Genomic DNA, 15,840 nt, shown 5'->3' with positions numbered 1-15,840 from the left:
GCAGCCCTGTCCTGGGAGCTTCGGGAGGTTCTTATGCTATCACCACCAACTTTGCTTCTTTCTTCCCATGGCTCCCGCATCAGATCCCTCATCAAAACCTAAAAATGCTGCCATCAAACGGTCTCGCTTTTGTCCTCACCTTTCTATTCTCACTGGGGCCTACAGCGGCTGGAGGTGGCTGGGGCCTCTCTGGAGCTCTGGAGGCCTGTCGCGAGCTCGCAGGAGGTATCTTGCTGCAGTTGAGGATGCTGTGCAGAAGATGGTTCTAGAGCAAACCGCATGTCAGATCGATGATGGTTATTGAGAACTTTCCCAGGATAACATGGTGACAAGCTGCCTTCTAATAGATGCTGCTGGCTAAATCCAAGGTTAGAATTCAGTAGAATTTCCTCTAAAGCTTTGGAACTGGAAAAGTCCTTTGACAAGTGTATGGCCACTGGGCAGATAGCAGCCCATCCCAGCAAGAGCCTGACTACCACACACAGAAATTACACCATGGTGAGGCCTTGGCTCTGGAGGGCCTGTCACCCTCTGTGGGTCACAAAGCCAGACGGCACTGTACCTTTGCCCCCCACCTGAAGTTAGGGACTGTGTGAGGTCTGCCCCAAGCTGACCAGGTACCTAATGTCAGGAGGCCAGCCAGGAGAAGCGAGGGGTATGTGTGTGCGTGCACGTGCTCACCCACGTACTGGGTGGTCGAGTGGGGATAGCTCAGCAGGGGGACAGAGCACTTGTTTGGGAGTTAGGAGTCAGTCGGACCCAATTCCTGTCGTGGGCAGGCCACTTACAAGTTGTGTGGCTATGGAAAGGTCACGCTACTTCTCCCCAAGTGTCACGTTCCTGAGCTGTCAAATGACAACTGTGACCAGATGCTTCAGATGCTTTCTAGTAAAAAAAAAATTAGAAGAACCAAACTTCCATAGTCTCAGTGACCCAAGGCTCTACTCAGACCACTCAACATTTTTCGGGTATCCTTGGCTGCATTAAGCTGAGTGTTACTACTGTCCCTGGAATGAGGTTGTATTTTGGTGACCTGGGGCTTGAGGAGAAATCTCTTCCCTTCCAGCTCAGCCTGTCTGGGTCCACTTGCCTCCCTCATTATAGTTATAAAGTAAAAGTGTGTGAGTGCGAGTGTGTGTTTTGCATGCGTGTGTGTGTGTGTGTATGTGTGTGGCAGTCGATCAGGCAGGATGGCAGGGAGGCTCCCTGCCATGGTCTCTGGATGGCAGAAAATGTGCAGAAAAGAGGATGTCAAGCGGCCCCGGGACAGGGAAGTGGCCTTATGCTTTTCTTACTCTGATGGGCTGCTGCTTCTGGGTACTGGCCACATTTGGAAGCTCAACTGGCTGCCTAAATTGTTTCTCAGGATCTCAGCAAGGTGGTCTGGAAGGTGACAGGAAAAGGGAGTAGGTTTGCCTCCTCATCTGTTTGACTCATGGTTATAACTTGTCAGCATGCTGACGGGTTCTTTGTTTTTCAGTCAAATGAAGTTTTTGTTGGATGTTTGAGTGAAAAGCACCATCTCCTCACATAATCAAAAGCCTACGGTGGAAGGAATAATCAGTCCATTGTATATTCCTGAAAGCCAGAAAGTATAATTTCACACATAAAATCTAAATAGACTTATTAGACTGCTTGAATGCAGTGTGTGCGTGTGCGTGTGTGTGTGTGTGCATGTGTGCGCACGCGCGCAGGCGGGGGGGTGCGCTCGTGTGTGGGGTCAGGGAGAGAAGCTCCTTTACCATCCACCCTCAGAGATGGAGACGGGGAGGCAGCTCATCTCTCAGGCGCAGGGCCCTGGTCTGGTGGGCGGCCCGGGCGCAGCATCTTTCCCGCTCTTCACCTTCATCTCTGACCTTCCCAGAGTGCCCCACACCGCACAGGGTGCATCCTGGGTCCTCAGAAGGAAAGGACTGGATGAGCAATGAGTATGTGCATGTGTGGGGCCACAGGCAGCTTCTGTGGCAGCCGCGGGACTCTGGTCAGTCACCAGTGAGCTTTCTGACCCCCGGGCTGCACCCATCAGGGTCATCTACGAGACTCATCAGGCCTAGACCCCCAGAGTTGCAGCTCCTGCCGACCGACCTGGCCCGCCATCCACCCAGTCTAGGCCCACTCTCCTCATTTCTTCAGATTCAGCACCTGCCTGTCACCCGTGCAACTTCCTCAACGGCAACTCTTGATTTCAGTATCCCTAGACTCAGTCCTTCTAAGGGCCCATTCTTCTTCCTTGATGTCTTCCCCCTCACGGATGCCAAACCTTCACCTCATTAAGAGTTGCAGAGCCTCTGTGACCTCTTCTTCGACCTCCTCCTCACTTCCCAGCTCTGCTCATTTCTTCCAGAACCCCAAAGCCCACTCCTGCTCAACTGAACCAGGACCTAAAGTCATGGATCTTACTGCATTCCAAGTGTCCCTCACCATCCTCATCTTCCCCAGTTCCCGCTTATCTAGCTCAGATTCCGTGGCCAGTCATAACTCCGTGCATACACATCCGTGCCACCCCTGCTTCCCTTGCGCTGTGGTCCTCACACAACGGCAGCCCAGGTGGGACTCAGCCTTCCGTCAACTCCACGCCTGTCCCACCCCCACCTCGGCCGGCGCCCCCAACATTGAACATGGACAGCAAAAAAGATTGTCAGTAGGCTGATTGGTGTTACTTTAAATGTAAGGGGGCCCTTAGTGCTCCCTGAAAACTCAGCCACGTCCCCCAGTCCATGCACTCCCTCACGCTCCAGTCCCCAGCATCTCCATCTCAGCTGGTGACATCGCTTCTGATGTCACTTGGGAAATCGTGAAATTAGAAGAGAATTTTAAGAGACTCCTGTCATCACATCTCTCTTAGTTTGCTGCCATAATAAGATACCACAGACCGGGGGGTTTAAACAACAGACATTTATTTTCCCACAGTTCTGGAGGCTGGAAGTCCAAGATCAAGGTGTTGGCAGGTTTGGTTTCTCCTGAGGCTTCTCTCCTTGGCTCGTAGATGGCCTCCTTCTCGCTGTGTCCTCACACGGTCTTCCCTCTGTGTGCACCCACTCCTGGGGTCTCTTCCTCTTCTTGTAGGGACATCGGTCACACTGGATTAGGGCCCACTCATGTGGGGCAGAGCCACCCCCTTCCTGGCACACAGGCTTAGCCCCTGTAGCCCCTCCCAGGATGCCTGAGCCCGCCAGGAAAGGTTTGAGGGCCAGAGCAAACCCTCCCTTACCCCTTGCAGTAGGGCTTGTACTTGAAAACAGATTTGGTGTTTCAGTCGCTTCCCTAAATGCCAGCAAACCAGAAAGAAACAATGGGATTCCAGAAAGGTCAAATGGTTTGTGATCAAATATTTCCTTTGTGTCTGGCGGGGGAAGTGCCGTGGCCAGCCCTTCTCCCAGGTTCTTCCCGAGGCGGCCCAGCCCTTCTCCCAGGTTCTTCCTGAGGCGGGCCTGGGCGGTGGCTGGTGTGCGCGCTCCCTTGCTCCGCCATGTCTCCGCTTTCCCGGCTGTCAGACGCCCGCAGCTTCTGTTCCACGGGCCTGGCCAAGAAGGCCGCACCCCAGCATGTAGGGCCAAAGGGGAGAAGAGAACTGGGACAAACACAAAGGTTTATCGATAATCGCTTTAGGCACGTAAGTCAAACTGAGTCCAAGTAACACAGAGCTCTTAAACTGGGGAGAGCAATGGGTTTGGAGAAGAAAACAACTTCTATGGGCTCCTCTATTTTTTTTTAAATTTCCCCTAGTTTTCTACTTCATGCTGGTGTTTGGGAGTCCGGGAGAGATGGAGGATGGTCGGGGGATTGGAGGGGATTTTAGTTCATAAAGATTTTAATCCCCATAATCTTAAGGAGGGAAGGAGTCTCGAGACTTAGAGACTCGAGACCTAGAGACTTGCCCAGCTCCCAACTCAGGTCACCTTGAGGCCCTAGCCCAGGACAGTGACGATCAGTTAAAATGTGAAGAAACAGCAGCATGACTGGCATGTATTAAAATCAAGGGGACGCAGATTGTAAAAGATCATTTTCTCTCGGGCCTGAGGCTGCTTCTCTTCCTTCTGGAAGGCTCAAAGAATCAATCACTTCTGTTTTTCTGAAGAGACAGGGATTCCAGATTTTTCTTATTAACTCATTCCTCATTATGATGAAGGTATTCCTCTTCACCCAGAAAATCTTTCTAGCTGCAACGTCAGTGTCCATATAAATTCTCTTTATACAGTTTTCTGTCTCCTGGGTCAGCCTTTCTTAGTTAGATTTTGATTATTTTCCTTTCGTTTTCTCTACTTTTATCATCATAATGCTTTCTTCACCTCATTTCTCTTCACTTCTCCTTTTTCCTTCTCTGTTTTCTGTTTCTGACTTCATAGTCACAGCACCAAATGTACAGTGGATATTAAATGTTTCATGTTAATAAATGTTACATCACTCGATGTGCACTAACAGCTCATAGTTTCTGAGCATTTACCACAGACTAGCCCTGGGCCAAGCTCCTACGATGCACATCCTGCTGAATCCTCAGGTTTCCCCTGAGGTTGTGAGGTCCATAAGAGGACAAGGAGGAGGCAAGCGAGATCCTAGGGCACAAAGCTTAAGGAGGCACTCACTCTTGGGGTCCTGAAAGTGCAGGCCAGCCCCTGAGAATGCCTCACACTGCCCAAGACCGAACATTACAGTGATTTCCATCTCTACCTTAACATAGAAGGAAACGGGCAGACAGAGGGTAGGGCAGTTACCCAAGGTCACAGAGCTAAAGAATAAAGAGAATTTGAACACAGGTCTAGCTAAATCCAGAGCCCCAGCTCTTAAGAATTACAATTAATATGTACCCAGAGCACCCAAGTAGCTTTAAATGTCACCATTGCTTGTATGTGTGTGCTTTTAATTTAAAAATTTTACTTTTCAGTTTGAAATAATTTATACTTGCTAAATGTCACCATTCTTCAATATGAAGAGAAAGCGAAGCATCTTCAGACTTTTGAGGAAAGCCTCTAACCCAAGTGCCAGAGATCTAATGAAGCAAACAGATAAACAAATGCAGAAAATCCTAAAGCTGAAAGAATGCAGAAAGCAGAAGACAGCTTCAAACTGAACTTTATAAACTTGAAGAGTTAGAAGATATTGCATCCATGAATTGGGAACAGGGTAAAAAAGAAACATTCCGAGAATAGGAAAACACTTGTAGAAATTAAGACGTTTATAGCAGAAATGAATATTTCAATAGAAGAATTGAATAGTAAGGTTGAAGAAGTTTCCCAGGAAATAGACCAAGACAAAGGGATGAAGAATAGGAGTGAAGAGATAAAACCAGAGAATCAACGCAAGAAGTCCAACACCAAATTTATAGGCATTCTAGAAAGAAAGGAGAGCAAAAAATGGAGAGGAGGAAATTATTTAAAAAGACACAAGAAAATGTGGACCAAGTGCCCAGACACTGAATAAAAAATAGATCAATTATGGTGAAACTTGACAACACCAGGGATAAAGAGATGATCATAAAAACTTCCAGAAGGAAATAGAAAAAATTAGGAATCAGAATGGCATTCAGATTTCTCACCAATACTGTTTGAAACCAGAAGCCCATGGAGCAATGCTTTTACAATGCTGAAGGAAAATGACCTCCAAGCTGTCAGTCAAATGTAAGGATAAACCAAGGACATTTTTTCAGATAGGCAAAATCTCAACACATTCACTTTCCATGGACCATTTCTTAAGAAGCTACTAAAGGATGTACTTCAACAAAACAAGGGAGTAAACCAACAAAATTGTCCTGAGAAACATCTAGCCCGTGGTTGTCGTGTCCAAGGCAACATGGGTCAGAAGGTCTGGAGAGCTCTAAGCTCAGAGAGCCACAGGATGGAGGACACTGGACACCAGCGTTTATGCCATAACAAGGACAAATTATCTGATGGCCTTTTCATGTGCTTGCCTACCCTGAGGGGAGTTTAACAAGAAGTCAGAGGACTTAGTGAGAGGCCCCTGAAAATCTGAGCAAATGTACCAAGATGATTAACTCCAGGAAAAACAAAACACTGTACCTGAAAGGAAATGTAATTAGAGCAGACTCGGAGGCTTAGCCAGGAACAGTAGTTAATAGTAATTATGGAGGTGTATCGACATAAACTCTGAGCAGTACTGAATCCAAGAGAGGCGAAATACCACGTTGGAGAATGGTTGTGAACGTGTGCAAATGTGTATAAAGTGTAGAAATTAAATTCTCCTCTGCTATCGTAGGAAGTTAATATATGTCTAAAATGGGGGGGAATCAAGAAACATATTACTTAAAACTATGGAGGAAAATACCGGAAATTGTCTAAAAGAGTTGAAAATGCCTGTCTCCAAAAAGTGGGACTCGGGGGGGGGGGGGTTGGGCGGGGGAGGCCTCAACAGGATGGAGTAAGGGAGTATCTGCTTTTTATTATAAGCCTTGTGATGCCTTTTTGATGCTTCAATAAGGTATGTTTCTTACCTTGACCAAAATTAACATTAGAAGGTAATTTTGGTATCAGCTTACTTACTTGCTTTTTCTTCTTCCTCTTAAAACTAGAAGCTGGAGTAGGGGACAATATCGCCTCTTTGGGCCTTTTTGCTCTTTGAACAGAATATCCTGTCTCACTCCTTCCTCTTCTCTATTATTATGAAACAGAACAGCAGTTTTAATCACCCCAAAGAGCACATAATTCTCAACCCAATATTTGACTTTGAAATTAATTTCACAGCTCTGTTCGATTACACGGAGGTCATAAATCACATTATGGAAAGCCAGCTTGTGAGAAATGTAAAAGCTGTCCACTTTTGGCACCTGCCCTTCCTCCAGGGGAGAGGTCTGCTTCACGGGCTCTCTGACAGAAAGTCCCCATCGCAGCACCCCAGTCCCTCTGGCTCACTGTGCCCTCATTTGCATTCCCACTCCTTGCCTGGAACTGGCTATCAAAGTCCACTTTCCAAGCATCATTAGGTCACTAGCTCAATTGGTGTTTCTTAAGTATTCCAAGATGCTCAATGCTGTCTTAGCCCTCAGGGGGAGAGGAAATACCAGAAGTGGTCCCTGTCCTAAGGAACTTAAAATCCATTTGAGAGAGGGGTCCTAGACAAAAAACCATCGTGAACGAAGCAGAGTTAAGAGTATCTGTGAGACGCAAGAAGACGTGCCATTTGTGTCCCCAGAAGGGGAAACCAGGGATGGTGGGCATGGCCAGATCAGGCTCCAGGAAGGAGGTAGAACTCGGCCTGCATGCTCAGAGGTCATGCCTTGCTCCTGGACTCTCCCCCCAAAAGTTAATCACGCCTTCCCCCGGGCTAACGCTGGATCGTGGATATGCTTCTGGTACTGCAGTCATCCCATGGCTGGACAACTTGTAACTCGTTGTCTACCCCATGAAACTGTGAGTTCCACCAGCTCTACGGCTATGTGTTTTGGCAGCCTCAGCCCCCAATGTAGCCCAGGGGCTCAAGAATGTGAACTGAATGAAAGAGTGAATACTCTTCACTGCAGGAAGGAAAATGATGACTAGGACTGTGCGACATTGCAAGTATTTCTCCCCAGCCCCCTCCCTGGCCTCCCTTTCCCACCCTGTCTGCATGTGGGGACGTGGGAATGCTGGTGGGAGATGGGTCAGAGAGCCAGACAGGACACGTAGTTCTTCGTAAGGGCCGTCTGGGGGGAGGGTCGGAGCTCCCGTTGTGTCTGGCTCAGCGAGGACTCCCAGAGAATTCACATGCCATCCCTCCCAGGCCCCGCGACTTCAGATCCAGCCTGGGAAGGCCCAGGAGGTTGACCATCCTCCCTTGATTTCTCAAGAACACAGCATCAAGATGGCCTTGATGGCGAGTAGCTGTGTGGGTGGCCAGGGTTGACTGATGCCCCCAGATCTGCAGGTCTGGGGTTGCCTGAGCCCACGTTGTGAGCCAGTGAAGAGCAGAGAGAAGAGACGGAAGAGGCGAGTGGGGCAGGGGGACCTGGCAGCCCCCTGACCTCCCAGGAGATCCCACCAAGCAGAGCCACTTAGACTGGAAAGCTGGTGCCAGGCTGCCTTACACTCTCGTACCGCAGTTAACTTCGGCCTCTTTATCTGTCACAGGGCCCTAATAATGCCCCCTTCATGGGGTGCCCCCCAGGCCGGGCCGAGACCACGCACAAACGTGGCCAACACGGTGCCTGGCGCATAGACCACATGCTGTTCTCCCACCGCTCGCCGGACTCCCAGCTCTCCCAGGTGGGAGACGCAGAGTACAGCAGCGTCCTGAAAAATGACTGGTGTTCTAACCATGACTTGCACTTTTTACAATTCTGTTTTTCTCTTGACCCAATTAAAAAAAAAGGCATTTTGCTCCTTTTCCTCTTGGGCCCAGGGGTTGTGCTAGTTAGCCCAGCTGCGGGTAGATGGTGTCAGTCAGAGTGTGCAGGAGGGACCCTCTGAGCAGTCCCAGGGGGCGTGCTATGCCAAGGTCAGGGCGAAAGTCAGACTTCCGGGCCTGTGCTCAGCGGGCCCCTCAGAAGATGGCTGGTGCAGAGAGGGAGGGACGGAGCCGACCCGAATGGACAGTCCTTCCCCCTCATTTGCTTCAAGTGCCCTTCCTGACCAACCTTGGCCATCCTGGAACCACCTGAGATGCTTTTAGAAAATGTTCATGCCCAGACTTGCGGGGGTTCTGACTCCACTGGTCTAAGACGGGGCCCCATCACTGGTATTGTTACAAAGGTTCCCTCCTGATGGTACCGCACAGCCAGGGTTGAGATACTCTGGCCTAATGGGACTTGGCTGCTGAGTCAGCGCCGTCTTGAAAAGTCGTCCTTGGACAAGTCATTCTGCACACAGGAGGAACATGTGCTCGGGAGCCAGATGACCCAGGTTTGCATCCTGGCTTTGCTACTCCTGGCTGTGTGGGACCTTGGGCAGGTCATCTAGCATCCCCGGACCTTGGACCTCAGTTTCTTCATCTATACAATGGAGGAGCCAGCGATGGTCCCCCCCTCCCTGTGTTGTAGTGAGTGCTAAGCGGTGAGGCAGTAAAGTGTTTGGCCCAGTACTTGACAAGTCACTACTGGTAATTACAATTAATACTAATTATTATTTCTTGGAGAAAAGACTCATATTATCTGCCCAGTCTTGCAAGTGGAGAAAGCCCTGGGACTACTCGAGGCTCTCATCTAGTGGATTCTGCAGATCACCATGTGAACAGTGCTCCCCCAGGCCATCTCCTTCCTCCCCATTCCACCCCTACGGCCCAGGGCAATCCTCCCAGCTCTTTTTGTCAATGACAGTGGGAATGTAGTTCCCTAACACACTGTTTCCAAAGCAGTTTTCAGGTGCTATCTCATTTAACCCACCCCTCCCTCGCGATGTTTCCACAGCTCCTGCTCAGCCCGGGTCACACCCGGAGCCCTGTTGCCAGGAGCAGCGGGTACAGACAAGCTGCAAGGGCGGGCAACCCGGGCTCAGCTCTGGCGGCGCGAGGCATAAATCTCAGACGTGTGACGGCACTGCCCAGTCTCTCCTGCTGACCCTGAGCACCCGGGCAGCACTTAGGCTTAAAGCAGCAGCTCTCGTTTTCTCTCCAGGGAAGGGTACGGTGCCGCACTGCCACCTGCCCTCCCCCTCCAGCAGGTGGGAACAGGGGACAGGGAGCACCGAGGATCTAGGAGCAAGACCCAGACCTTGTCCCTTCTTAAGGCTTCTCTTCTCCCCAGGGGCTGCTTTCCCGTAGCGTCTCTACCCAGTGAGCAGACAGATCCTAACAGCAGGGCTGACTGGAGGGCTCCCTGTCGGGGCTTCTCTCTCTGGCCTTGGGAGGCAGATGCAGGGGGAAGCAGGAAAGGTCAGAGGTGACTTGCTTGAAGCACTGAAATGAGGCCCCGCGGCTGGCATGGGTGAGCAAGGGTGAGAGTGGGGGCTGGGGAGGTGGGCTCGCAGGCTGTGCGCGAGGCCGGTCCTTACTCCTAAGACAAAGGGAAGCCGCTGAGGGCACTGGCAGTGCGGATGCCACGACCAGATTCACGTTTTGTGCTGGCTTCAGTTCTACTTATAATTCTTTCATTCTTTCCAAGAAAAGTTTCACCAAGCATCAAAGGCCAGTATTTTCTTGTGCCAGGTCATGTGCTAAGTACTCTATGTGAATCAGCTCCCTCTTCCACGGGGCCCCATGGCATATCCAGGAGGATGCCAGGGCCCCATTTTGTCCCTGGCCCATCCCAGGTCCCCTCCTGCCCCTCTGCAGTAGAGTGAGCAGCTCTCATGGGCCCGCTAGCTGTGAGAGCGGCTGAGCCAGACCCCTCCCCTCTGACGTCACACACGGCATCAGAGCCTCTCAGAACCAGGACGACTCCCAACATTCGCTTTGTACACACTCTCACCTGTTGCTTGAACCTGGCTCTCTAAAAGCCACTCCTGGGTGTCAGCATGCCCACAGGAAACATTCCTCTGGATCAGGTGCTTAGATGTCGAAGCCACAAGAGGTTCTGCAATCCTCCCCACCCCAAGTGAACTGTCCCCCAAATGGCAGGCCTCGCTCCCCTTGTGGTGGCTGAGGCTGCCTGGACAGCTCACCTCAAGGGTGTGGGTGCCTAAAATAAGGGCCCAGGAGGGGCTGTGCCAGGATGCACAAACTCATCCATTAGTCAAGCCACCACCCCCACCTTACGGCACAGGAAGAAAGGGTGAATTCATTCACTCATAAAATCCAGAAGTACCTAGGTAGGAATGAAGAAGAGCTGACCCCTTAAAACCACCATATGTTGAGAAACTACCAAGCACTTGGCACTTGATAGACACTGTCCTCATCCTAATGATAGTCATTTCATAGATAAGGAAACTGAGGCTCACAGTGGTTATCTAGTCCAGTCACATGCCTCTTAAGTGGCTGAGCTGGGGTTTGAACCTGGAGTGGCCCATGCCATTGTCATCCCTTCCAGGGGTGTGGGGGGGCCTGAGCCTCTCAATAAGCAGAAGCCTGAAAGAGGCATGGTTTCTATTGCTCATGTTAATCGGCTCTACAGTCTCCCAGTTCAGCCCCAACTGGCTAAACACGTTCCAGCAGCTGATCGCTGAGACAGCACTATGAGGTGATGGAATGAGTGTTCAGAAGCATTCCCTTTCCCGTTTATCCCCAAGTTCAAATTGTAGTAGAAACCCCAAGTCCTCCAGAGTCAGGTCAGACAAGCCTTGCTCTACCAGGTTACAGGAAACACAGGACCCTGCATTGCAGGCAGTCACAAAAATGACTGAAATTCTTTTTGACTTTGAAAATGTGATCCTGAAATGGATCAGGTAAAGTAGTGAGCTGCATGTGATTCAAAAGTATCCAATAGGGGTCCCTGGGTGGCTTCGTCAGTTACGCGTCTGCCTTCGGCTCAGGACATGATCCCAGAGTCTGGGGATCGAGCCCCATGCTGAGCAGGGAGTCTGCTTCTCCCTCTCCCTCTGCCCTGCCCCACCCCGCTCATGCTCTCTCTCAAATAAACAAATAAAATCTTAAAAAAAAAAAAGTATCCAATGGATCCTGGATATTACTAGGGATGTGGTAGCGGTGCTTCCTGTACATTCAGGTAGGGCAGACGTCTCAACAAAAGTAACACAGGAATTGGTGTGTGCACACGTATGGACTTGTGTGTGCATGTATGCATGCAGACACATGTGTGCACTTATGTATGTGCATGTGCGTGCATATGTACACGTGTGTGTGTGCGTGTGTCCATATGCACTTCTGTGCATGTTTGTGTGGACAGGCATGTGGATATGTGCGTGCGTGTGTTTGGACTGGAGAAAGGGATGGAGAGGCGGAGAATCTATGAGGGTCTCTAGATGTCCCTCCCTAACTTCAACTGTTACTCTTCTGCTTTAATTTGTTGTATATTGGAGGCCTTATACTGAAAACAGTTTGAAAATCACTGCTAGAAGGGAATGGCGAGTTAATGAAGAATTTTGAACAGAGAGTGACATAGTAAGATCTGCATTTGAGAAATACCACTTTGCTTGTAGGCAGGAGGATGGGTTGCAGAGAAGCGAGAGCAGAGGCTCTAGGTCAATGGGGAGGGGACCACAGCACTGACCGCAGCCAGAACTAGGCAGTGTGGGACAGAAGTGGCGGAGTAGAGGGGTATTTTGGAGGTAAAAATCAGAGGGACTTGGCAGTTGATGGAATACGCAAGATGAGAAAAAGGAGGCACCCTGCCTAATCTGCTGGTTCCGGTCTGGGAGGATGGAGGTGGGCGTCGCTGAGTCGGAGCACACCCGAGAGGAACCGCTTCCAAAGAGGGAGGATGGACTGACCACGGGGCGTGTGGGCAGGACGGCTCCGTGCGACCTTCCGCACACAGCGGTCAACTGGCAGCTGCGTATTCAAATCCAGACCTCCCTGGAGAGCTCTGGCATTATCTTGGGTTTTCAACATAGAAATGTCATCCAGGAATGTCACCTCCCCCTTTATCAGGTAACCACGGGGAGGCGGGGAGAGTATAGCTGGAAAAAGGAAAAGGACCCAGGAATGAGCCCTGGGAAATCCCAACATTACGAGGCGGCAGAGAAATGAGAGCTGGCAAAAGAAACACCAAAGAGACGAGATGTGAGCGGGCAGCTGGATTTAAGAGTCTGAGGCTCAAGAGACAGCTCTAGGTTCAGATTCGTGAGTCATGAGCACCTAGGATGTCATCAACACGGTGGAGAGGATGGAATGAGGATGGTGAGCCTTGGAAACATCAACGTGTCAGGGAGAGGGAGGAGAAGGAGTCCTTAGAGGAGGTGGTCAAGGATCAGCCAGAAAAGTATGAGAACAGGGACTGGGTAGAGTCTCAGAAGCTGGCTCGGTCAGAGTACTTTTGGCTGCAAGTAATAGAATAGCTTACTAAATAGAAAAAATGGACTAATTAGGTAATAGGAACATAGATTTTTTTACAAGGCGTCCGTAAGGAGGCAATTCCAAGGTTGGTTCAACCACTAAGTCAGGCCTCGTTGGGCTTCTCCTTGTGTTCGAGAGATGCAGATGGCTGCAGCAACTCCAAACACCATTCTTTTCACCAATCATGTGGCTCTCTCTTTCTGTCCCCCCACCCCCCTTATCAGAAAGTGAATGTTCGAATGAAGCTCTCCCAGGCAGACTCTCTCCCTCAGGTCCCATGAGCCGGTCCCGACTGCAAGGAGGCTGGCAAGCGAGGAACTAGCATTAAGTCTCGGGGTAGAAACTGAGCTCTCGCTGCAAGGTAGGAGTAAGGCTGACCATCGGAGAGTGGCCAACAGCGGCTTCCTCTGGAGCCCGCAGAGCGGAGGCTTTCAGGAGCGGGGGGTGGTAGTTTCCACTAGAGCAGAGTAGCCCAGGGCTAGGAACACCAGCCATGTAGCAGTACAGGGCGTAGGGAGTGTTTACGAAAGCAGTTTCAGTAGGTTGGGGGAGAAATAGAAACTTAATTACAAGTGAATTGAGAAGTGAATGGGGAGAAGAAAGCAGAATAGATAGTGTAGACCAGTCGTTCCCCCACAGGGGTCAGAGGGGCAGATTTTGTCCTCTAGGGGATGTCTGGTAAGGTCTGGAGACACTTTTGGTTGTCACAACTGGTGGAGGCTGTCATGACAGTCACTACAGACAACCGGGGTCCTTTGGCGTCTTCCCAAACTGAAAGGAAAGTGTGTCTTGTGGGTAGAGGCAGGGATGTGGCTAAGCATCCTACAGTGCTGTTATAGGCTGAATGTTTGTGTCCCCCCAGATTCTCATGTTGAAGCTCTGCTCCCCAACATGATAGAATTGGGAGAGGAGGCATTTGGGAGGCAGTTAGGGTTCGATGAGATCAGGAGGGTTGGGCCCTCATGATGGGATTAGCGTCCTCAGGAGAAGAGACACCAGAGAGCTGGTAGCCACTCCGTGCTCCCCGAGCACTCAGAGGAACGGCTGTGGCAGGATGCGGGGAGGGGTGGTATCTTTAGGCCAGGAAGAGAGCCCTCACTGGAAACCGAACTCTGCCAGACCTCCATCCCAGCCCGCCTGCCTCCAGAACTGGGCGGGATAAATCTCTGTGTTTGAGCCACCCAGTCTACAGTATTGTGTTATGGCAGCCCACGCAAACTAGGGCAAATGCACAGGACAGTCCCCACAACAGTGATCCAGTCCACAACATCAGTAGTGCTGAGGTTGACAAACCCCGGTGTAGACTAGTGTTTCACGAAGTTAGTTTGGATGGGGAAGTAGAGTGAAAAAGGCAGGGGTGAGGAAGGTGGGAGGAGAGATGGTGGCATGTTTCTGGGCCAGGGACGAGGGTACAGAGGAAGGGGCAAGAAAACTTGGGAAGAGAAGTTCGGTTGCTGATGGAGGACGATGCCGCAGAGCCAGGAGGGTGGGTCAAGAGTTGATTGAGGGGAGGCCTCAAGCAGGAAGAAGAGTACCTGCAGCCCCCAGACTGAGAGGAGAGAAAAGAGGAGGGTGGGGACGGGCAGGCAGGAGGCTGGAACTCAGGGTTATTCCTGCCCCAGGACCATGACCTTTTTGGAGTAATAGGAGATAAGGTCATCCCCTGAGTGTGAGGGCACAAGGAAAGGAGGGAAGGGACAGTCTGGAAGTGTTTTTAAGGAGAACATAAAGACGGCAGGCCAAGCACGGGAAAGGAGCATATTAAGAGCCTGGCTGAGGTTGGAGGCTGGGTCTGTCCTGGGCACAGACCCCACGGCTGCGTGACTTCCTCCAAAATGCTCGGTACCCGGGGCCAGCCAGGACTAACTGGTGGGTCAGTGGCGCAGGGTGCAAAAGGACGAGGAGCTCAGAGAAGCAATAGGAAATGTTTCTGGTGATCAGCCCTGTGGCTCAGGCCCTGGGCAAATCATGTAAACCCTCAAGACCTCAGTTTCCTCATCTATAAAAAGGGGATCACCCATTACCTCATGGGGGTCCAGTGACAGAGCTGATGAGAGAGGCTTTGTCCACGGTGACTCCTTCTCTAAATGCTCGTAATTAACGTTAGTCCTTGCAGAGCGATAGTTACCCGCACTTTCATGGGCATCTTCATTCAGTTCCTGTTCCCCCCACTGCCCTCCCCTACTCCTGTGTGTTCAGAACTGGGGACTTCTGTCCTGGCACGACAGGCGGACCAATGAATGACCCCAGGACACAGATACCCACTGACCCTCCCTCTCTGGTGTCAGGGATCCTCCTGCTGTCCCGCCCTTGCTCCCCAGGGGCCAGGCCCCTCTGGATCCTGTGTCTGAGGCCTGTTGTGCACAAGCCTTTGATGAGCACTTGGAAGGAGAGGATGTCTTCACTGCCACCGCTACATAATGGAATTCAAGTTCAGCTGGAGCCAGAGGAAGCCAGCCAGGGAACGGGAAGAAAGGACAACGTGAGAAAAAAGGGTGGGGAGTGAAGAGCAGCTGAGATCCAAGTCGGCCAAGAGTTGGAACTGGACAAATAGGGGGAAACTGGGAAAGGTGGGCGTTCTAGCAGCTTCTTCCACCCCGGCCTGCAGCGTGCTCTCTCCACGTCCTAGATTGGACAGCGGACAGGTGACAGGGAGTGGGAGCCCTGGCCAGGGCACAGGTGGGAGAGGGGAGGGCCAGGACAGCCCGGAAAGAAAGACAGGGGGGAGGAGGACGGCGGAGCTTGGGGGAGAGGGAGGGCCGTGACCGCAGCGCCTGGGACACTGCGTCACCAGGGCAGAAACCAGTTTGGGAAGGAAGAACAGGTCAAGGATGGTTACGGACTTATGTTTTATAGCTATAATTTGTATAATAACGACAATAACAGCTCCCATTGGTTGAGCATCCACTCTGTACTGGGCAGACTACCTACAGTCGCTTGTTTACTCATAAACCATGAGACAGGAATCGGTATCCCCACGGACAGATGTGGAGACCAGGGCTGGTGGGGGCCATGGACTTGGCCAGGGCC

Source organism: Halichoerus grypus, chromosome 5, assembly GCF_964656455.1.
Source record: "Halichoerus grypus chromosome 5, mHalGry1.hap1.1, whole genome shotgun sequence".
NCBI classification, from domain to species: domain Eukaryota; kingdom Metazoa; phylum Chordata; class Mammalia; order Carnivora; family Phocidae; genus Halichoerus; species Halichoerus grypus.
The sequence above is the reverse complement of the archived record's forward strand: the minus strand, read 5'-3'. Positions refer to the sequence as shown.